The following is a 5479-nucleotide window of genomic DNA, read 5'->3' on the forward strand; positions in this document are numbered from 1 at the left end:
GTGCAGCCTGAAAGACTCCCCTTACAGCTAGTCTTTGCATATTATAATAAGACAGAGAAAAGAAAGCAATTCATTCTCAATTTCTGTTAATTACAGGGTATTTTCCAACCTGTTTTGGTTCAAAAGAGCCAAAGGAAAATCCTCATCAATATTGACAAGTCCTATCGGCCATTATTCATTATGCATCACTTTGATGAGCACCAAATCTCCCACCTTGAGGTTTGCATGCTTATGTTGCCACTTGTTTCGGCTCTGCAGTGTCCCTAGGTACTCCTGTCTCCATCTGTTCCAAAATGTGTTTGCAAGGTATTGAACTTGCCTCCACTGCTGTCTTTCTCAATAAAACTTCCTGGAGGGGAGTAGTGCACACCTTCTGGGTGCCTGGCCTCTTCTTGTGCGCCTTGTGACCACAGGCCAAAGGCCAAATACATCCAAGCCCACAAAGGTGAAAGGAGGTTCGGTGCTGATACGATCAGGAGGCAGATCTGCCATTCTTTGCTCAGTTGTTCTCTTCCTAAGTCTGTTGCAGATGATACAGTTGTTGATAATCTGCTTGATTAGCCTCCTGGCTCCTGTAATCCAGTATCAAGCAGTACGGACTGCACCTTCTGTGAACACCCGTCCCTGATGCATTACTCGCTGGTGATGGTATTGTACTATCAACTTGGCAACGTGGCTGTCACCTGGAATAATGAGAGGATGTTTCTCCTTGTAGTTGATGTTAGCATGTTTCAGCCTTCTGCCTGTCCTCAAATGTCCTTCATTATCACAGTGGGGACTGATTTTCTGTAAAGAGCTTTGTTTTGGTATGTCTTTACTATCTGGTCGTTAAGTCTGACGTCACTAGCTGTGTCTGGGCCTAAACTCCGCTGCAGGTCCATATATCAAATGATCACTATGGCATTACTGAGAGTTGAAAAACTGTCTAAAGTCTTTCATCTTTAATAAAATGATCAGAGTTCTGTTCTACCAGGTGTAACAATTGAGTTTAACATCCAGGCATCCATGAAAACGGAATTTATGACATTTAAAGGAGTTAGAAGTTAGCAGGAAGTTAGCTCGCTAGCTTCTATCTAAATACAATATAGCATGTCCTGACTGCGGGGTTTTGAAAACAAATTAAAACGTACAGCTCTGCTATCACTTCCAATATAAATGAAGACAGAAAACTAAATAACAGTGATGTTTGTAGGGTTACTGAAGTTTGGCTAGCTGGTATATAAGGATGTGCTACGTGACCGCCAGCGACACAGCTATGTTAGCATAATATAAACAAGCTAACTTTTTTTCCCACTCAATAAAAGTTAATGTGAGTGTTCTCAGTGGTCAGGAACAAATGTACAAACAATGGCAGGATGCTGTAAAAGGACCAAACTTCAGCCAGGAGAACAACTGAGATAATCCATCCACAATACGAGGTTAGTCATTCATATACTGCTGCATGGGCTGGGCTGTAGTTACATCCTAAGGTTTTAAAAACTGAGCTTAAATAAATGATTAGCGGTAATAAAAGCCGAGGGAGGTCAACAGTGATCACTGACTGTTTTAGGAGCTTTTTGAGATTAAATAGAAGAAAATACAAAACATTAAACATGTTAACAACGCAAAAGCCATATTAAACGCAGACTACTTTAGGCCCGGAAGTAGGATTCATCACGTCATCACTTAACGACCGGATTGGCAATACAGGGAAGTTCCTCCTCAAACATTTCCTTCTGCACACTTTTGATCACAACAATCTCAGCTTTTGTCAGTTCCTCTACTGTGTGAGACTGTTTGCAATGATGCCATGAACTGCAAGAGAGGTCTTCATCTTTGTTTTTGAAGACCTTCACAATATGAATGAGCAAGTCAAGGGCCCTGAGGATTTTCTTCAAAGAGGAAAAACGTCTGAAACTTTGCGATCCTAGCTGAGACCCATCATTGCTCGTGTGAGAGACAAAGCTACGTATTTCATCATCCAACATGGGGTCCACGAGGTCATAGGTTTCAGTTTCTGTTGTAACACTGGCTTGTAACAAGAAAAGAGGTCCTTTAAGCCAAGCACTGTCACCAAGCATGGAAGCAGGCACTGAGCATGTGCCTATGTCAGCAGTGTTAGAGCTCGTAGAAACATAGTGCCATTGTTTTGGTTCTGAAATCCTCCTGATTTGCTGCACCCTACTGCCAACATGTCCATAGAACCTCTTAGTCTGGTTACTTATATAGCCTAAAACCACACGGCTGTCTGTGTAGAATTCAACTGCATCAAGATTTAGGTCCAGTTCAGCTGTGATGGCTTCGGCAAGCTCTGCAGCTAACACAGCAGCTCCCAATTCCAGTCTTGGAATTCTATGAGCAGATTGTGGGGCCAATTTTGCTTTCCCCAGAACGAAGCCCACATGATGGTTCTGATCTTGGTCTTTAGGAAGGCAACTGCTGCAATGGCTTTAGTCAAAGTGTTTGAAAAGATGTGTAACTCTTTTCTGATTGCTCTTGACATCGTAGCAGAAGCATAGGTTCTCTTCTCGGAATATGTACATTCTTGAGATCAACAAAAGATTCTTTCCACTTATTCCACTCAGCTTCCCTTTCTCCAGCCAGTAGAGTGTCCCAGTCTAGGGTCTCATTTGAAAGTTCTCTCAGTAGCATCTGTTGTGATATTTTGATACCATGGTAGCATTTACAGGATATTGTTTTATAGTGATATTATACAGGAAAACTGTTACTCAATAAGGCCCATTTACTAGTTGTTTTTCTCTTTCTCTCTGACCCAAGAATTAATGTGTAAGACTCACAGGCTGGTACCCCAAGGTCGAAAATACCACAGAGACGAGACCACTTCCTTACTCCCATCCTCCCTTCCTTATCCTTTAGAAAAAAGCTTGTTAAAGGCCAGGTGGTTTGTTTCAGAATTCACTAATGAAAGAACTCTGTATTCTATGTCTAGGAGTGTATTTTGCTGGGATGATCATAAATTGTAGCTGAACTGATAAACTACACAAAGGATACTTCTTTGCTCAGAAGGCAGGAAGACGTTTCCTTATTTGGTCTGTACCGGTTTGAACTGAGAACATGCTGACACACGAACCTTTTTCCTCTATATAAGCTGTTGTATACTTAATAAACCTTTGAGTTGATTGTGGGAGAGCAACCTGAACAGTCTCTGTATCATTTTGTTCTCCTAACTGCTCCCGACGTCGTAACTAACCCAGCTGAACGGCATACCTGAGTGTTACTTTGAATAATTAGGAGTATTATAAGGAAAGGACAAAACTCTGCTTATCGCTCACGTCACGGAGGAAACCCGGGACGGAAATTTCCTTCAGCATCTTTCCCTGCATTGTAACTGGCGAAGCAAATCCTATGGGATTGAAAAGACCATTTATTGTAGCTAAGGGACCTCTCTTTGTAAAGGGCTGTGTCACTGTGTCTGCTACTTGGAAGTTAAAGGTGTCTTAAGAAAGGTGTCTTTCTTAAGGTCCCATATCAGACCAAGACTTCGCTGTGTAAGGTGTCACATCAGTCTCCAGATTTAGCTCCTTGAGCCCCTTTGCACGGTCATCTGGAGAAAACGCAACAAGAATCTCAGAGCTATTCGATGCTATTTTATGCAGACAAAGGTTAGATGTGGCAAGCATTTTCTGTGCTCTCTTCAAAGCACTGTCAATGTAGAACTCCCTCTTAACAAAACATGTGCATCTGATTCAAATTCCTCTACACCATAAGCTGCTGCATGTCGAAGGCCATATATAGCTACAGACGGGGAGGGACTGTTGCCAAACATGTGAACCTTCATGCAATACTCATAGATGTCACTGGCAGGGTTGTTGTCTTCATGCCAGAGGAAGCGCAAATACTTCTGATGGTCCTCTCTTTCAATGAAACTGTGAAACATCTGTTCAATATCAGTGGTTACTGCAACATTTTCATGTCTAAATCTCAACAATACACTCATCAAGCTATTATTGAGGTCAGGTCCAGAGAAGAGGACATCATTGAGAGAGACGCCATGGCACTTTGCACTTGAGTCGAACACAACTCTGATCTGACCCGGCTTCTGTGGATGGTACACCCCAAAGGTAGATTAATACCAGTACTCCTTGTCCACTTCAAGTGCAAGAGCCAGTTCAGCATGGTCATGATCAAATATATTCAGCATGAAGGCAAAGAAATACCTCTTCATTTCAGGCCTTTTTTCAAGGGTGCGATGAAGAGAGGATAAGCGTTTGACCGCCTGGTTGCAGTTGTTGGGAAGCTGCTGGGAGGTCCCTTAAATGCAATTGGTGCCATCCAACTGTTGCTGTCATCTATGAGTATCTCTCTCTTCATGACCTCTAGGAACAGTTTGTCTTCAACAGAAAGGCCAATTTTGCTATTGTCCTCAGATGTATCAAAAATAGTGCTTCCAAGAGTGGATACATCAACTCTAGGTGTTTCAGTGGTAGGGAAGGCTTTATGCTCAGTCTTGGACCCATGATTCTCTTTGATATGAACCATATTTGGGCATGGCCTGAGATAGGATGGGTGATTGTTTTCAAGCACATTGGTGTGATAGGCATCCACAGTTGCAGGCTTGTGAGCATCACCTAAGCAGACATCACTAATGATAACCCATCCCAGATCCAGTTTCCGAGCGTATGGGGCATTGTGAGGACCATTTCTGAGCTGCTACAACTTATGGACACTAAGTAGGTCACCTTCCAGTAAAAGGAGGATCTCAGCTTTGTGGTCGAGTGGTGGGATAAGATGGGCTATTGGCCTTAGATGAGAATGTTTTACTGCCACCTCAGGGCAGCTATCTCAGCTCTGTTACTCGGAATGTTGTTAGATTCAATTATTCAATTATTGTTGGCAGTGTGACCGATGTGGCTCCATCTAGTGACTCCTCTACAAAGCCTGTGGCTCTTCTACCCATCATTTCTGTCGTTCCGCCACATGTACAAAGTGTAAATGGAGACTTCGATCCCTTTATGCCACAAACATCAAAAAACTCTGTCCTGGCAAGCGACTGATTACTCTGATCACAGCACAACATAAGCCTTTGTCACTCGCTCTGGCTGCGCTTTTGGGAAAACCTTTACCAAGCAGATCTTAGAACAGGATCTTCCTCTCTGAGCCTCTCCACATACTTCAGTGCAAGTCAATGTTAAGGCAGGCTGAGTTGTGTCTTCTGTGCCCTCCCCGCCATGACCAAAGAGGGTGCGAGACAAGGTCTACGGGCTTCTGCAGAACACGCTGGAGGCTTTTTCATGGTGTAGTCCAAAATTTAACTGACAGTGTTGGTGATTTTATCAACATTGATTGACTTATGAATGCAGCATCAGTACCATCAGATTTCTTTTATTCACCATGCAATACCACTGGATAGACAGGCTACAACAATTAAGGGCATAAAATGTAAGAACATAGAACATAAAATCAGTCTCTATGCGGATGATGTGTTGCTTTTTCTGCAAAACACACAAACCAACCTCTCTGAGGTAATTACTCTAATAAA

This window comes from Pundamilia nyererei, unplaced genomic scaffold (genome assembly GCF_000239375.1).
Source record: "Pundamilia nyererei isolate P.nyererei 1_Seehausen unplaced genomic scaffold, PunNye1.0 scaffold00144, whole genome shotgun sequence".
Taxonomy (NCBI): domain Eukaryota; kingdom Metazoa; phylum Chordata; class Actinopteri; order Cichliformes; family Cichlidae; genus Pundamilia; species Pundamilia nyererei.